Consider the following 3,358-nt stretch of genomic DNA (forward strand, 5'->3'; position numbering starts at 1 on the left):
TCAATGTAATTACTGATGTCATGGACTCTTTCACTTTTTTCCAATTTCAGACAGTTTAATTTTCAGTGTAATTATTGTTTGTCCTAAATGGGAATTCTTTGGCAACTTTCTGCCTTATTTCCACAGTGCTCATAAATCAATCATGACTTCAAATCATCAACTTTTGTCAGCAACAAGATGCATAACAATGATGAAATGATATAGATTTGTTTAAAAATGCTAATTTTTCATGGATGATTTCTGCTAATAGGTCAGGCATATGGTACAGTAAAAGTATAGTTTATGCCCCGTAGTAATTTCTAAAATATCAATCTGTATTTGTCCCCTTTAGAAAGTTTGATTCTACTTGATAGATCATGGAGGTTACATACATTTAATATTTTGTGTCACACTTGACTCTTTTGGAGCAAGAAACCTAACTTCACTTTGTTTTATTTGCACAAAGTTCTTTCTGCATAAATATTCCAAACTCTCACCAAAATAAACTAAAGTTTCAGGGCTTACCTATGCAATGTGAGAAAATAAAATGTGTGTTTTTTCAGTGTTTAAAAAAGAAAATTTAAACTGATAATAATAATAAATAGAAACATATGACAATGAATTCAATTTGAAAGAAGGATGTATAGTTTACTTCTATGCATATGTAAGCATAACTACAATATTTACATACCTCTCTCTATATATCTATAGCTATATAAACATTATATATACCTTTATATAAATTATATTATAAATGGATAGAATGACATAGGGAATGCATGCATGCATATATATATATATATATATATATAAACCTATTTTTCCTTGAAGAACTGCTATTACTAATTTTTCAAGTTGTCTCTATTAATATGGACTTCCCTGGTGGCTCAGATGGTAAAGCATCTGCCTACAATGCGGAAGACCCAGGTTCGATCCCTGGGTTGGGAAGATCCTCTGGAGAAGGAAATGGCAACCCATTCCAGTACTCTTGCCTGGAAAATCCCATGGACAGAGGAGTGTTATAGGCTACAGTCCAAGGGGTCACAAAGAGTCGGAAACAACTGAGCAACTTCACTTTCACTTTCTTTCACTTTCTATTAATGTAGCTACCTTTATGAGTTATGAAAGTGAGTGTTAATTGCTTAGTCATGTCTGACTCTTTGCAACCCCATGGACTGTAGTCACCAGGGAAGCCCCTTTATGAGTTAAACTTGAAATCAAGTAACAGTTTATCCCTGAACTCAAAAAAAACCTTGAAATTGTTTTTACTGAGAACATAGCTTCAATATCTATATGCGTCTGTATATTTAAAAGATATAGATAGAAAAATTCTCTATAATTGTTTACTTCCATCTTCTTTAATATTTGTTTTTGATTCTATTGATAATGATATCAACTTAAATATTTAAAGTTTTGGAAATCACCAAGTCTTCTCTGGTGGTTCAGATGGTAAAGAATCTGCCTGCAATTCAGGAGACCCGAGTTTGATTCCTTGGGTCAGGAAGATCCCCTGGAGAAAGGAATGGCTGCCCATTCCAGTATTCTTTCCTCGGGAATCCCATGGACAAAGGAGACTGTCAAGTTACAGTCCATGGGGGTCTCAAAGAGTGGGACACTACTGAGTGATTAACACACACACAAATACTATTGAATTTTAAAAATGCTAACTCTTTCTTACATGTAAGCCTGCTACCCCAGATATTAAACATATTATTCTTTTTATCAAATAAATAGTAAAGAGAAATTTTCAGAAAAATGTATTGGCAGAAAAAGAATATCAGCACTCAAGAAAAAAAGAGGATGTGAGCCTCCATGTTTGTATTGAAAGAAGAATCAGCAGTATGCTTCAACATCAAGAAATCTGGAATAATGGTTGGGAGATCTGAGTTATGAATTATAGTCATGCATCTATCAACTGTTTACATAAAACTGAAAAAAAAAAACAAATTTGAATTCATATCCATAACTACCAAAAGAGGAAAGTGCCAACATTAGAAGTTCTGTAATCATCACAAATTTATTCTGCATTGAGATCCAAATGATAATCATGTAAATGGAATTTCTAAAACAAATATCTTTATATAGCCACTTTTTAAATATAAGTATATAAAACACATAGTCTATTTTTCTATTTTACTGCATTACAAAATTTTCCTCAACCAATTTTCATCAGTGTTTTAATAATTAACAATGAAATCAAATATTAAATGATGTATCTTGTCTAAGAAGCACTGGTTAATGGCAAAGCTTATGATTAAGATATATTTTCTCAGAGATAAAGAGCAAATGAGGAACATAGAAATAAGCCAAAAAAAAAAAAAAAGACAAGTTCAGTGATCAGATGATAGATTTGGAAAAAGTTATTAGAAGATTGTGCATCAGATTGTATGATTAAACTGTGAACTATGCTAAAAAAGGCTATTCTATTATCTATCTCACCACTTAAAAATTAAAGCATCAGGAATAAAATTAGAAGTATTTCAACACAGAGGGATTTTGAAGAGTTTTCTAGTAATCAATATCAATGACGAACGAGGTTTAAGTATGAATTATTTCCAGAGTTAAAGTATTCATTTATATACGAGTAAGTTTTTCTACTGGTTCAGCTAGAAACTCAAATTTTCTATCAGTAGCAGGAATAAATTCAGATTGCTCCCAAGATCTACTTCCACTGCTAAATAAACATTAATCTTCTAAACCTGATTATAAAGCTCCTTTAGTGTAGGGCTTGATTTCTGTTCTCAGATGTGGAGATGAATCCTAGTTCTATGCCTTGGAAGTCAATTATGGTAAATGCATTTCAAATGCAACAGAATGCTTTTCCAAAGGATTAAGATGTATGTGTTTGGGAGGAAAATAAATTTTGAGTTTCTGTGGCTATAAAAGATGTGAAATGGTTAAACTCTGAGTGCTATCATAGTAAGATTTTTCAAAAAGACTTGATGTTTTGTCAATACTGATTCAAGCTTCTCAGTGTCACTGGAGTAAAAATAATAAAATTCTGTTGCTGCAGGGACATGAAGGGAAAAAGTTTGATTGATTCTTCCATTATCCAATGACAGCTATTGTAAAGCAGAGAATAAAAATGGCAATTAGATACTTGGTTTAAAGGAAATATATGAGATTGTGTGTGAATTTAATGAGTGGAAACAAAAGTCTGAAGATATAAAAAGAAAATACTCAAAACCAAATAAGTCTAATTTCATAATAAGAATACTATAATTATTTTACTAAGTATAACAAATGATATACATTTTTTTCTTATATTTAAAAGCCATGTTGAATTTACTATAAAATAAAGATGTTAAAAATTTAGCAAGTTTCATTGAAAAAATAATTAATAATGAGGTCAATTTGAATAACATTTCTAAATGTCTCC

At 31.1% G+C, this 3,358-nt stretch overlaps 1 non-coding gene across 1 annotated transcript; it reads left to right on the plus strand.

The window, feature by feature from the left end:
• Positions 1-855: 855 nt before the first annotated feature.
• TRNAC-ACA (transfer RNA cysteine (anticodon ACA)) lies at positions 856-927 on the plus strand. Its single transcript has one exon. It is a non-coding gene; the product is annotated as a tRNA-Cys (tRNA).
• The last annotated feature ends 2,431 nt before the right edge of the window (positions 928-3,358 follow it).

This window comes from Bos javanicus, chromosome 1 (genome assembly GCF_032452875.1).
Source record: "Bos javanicus breed banteng chromosome 1, ARS-OSU_banteng_1.0, whole genome shotgun sequence".
NCBI lineage: Eukaryota > Metazoa > Chordata > Mammalia > Artiodactyla > Bovidae > Bos > Bos javanicus.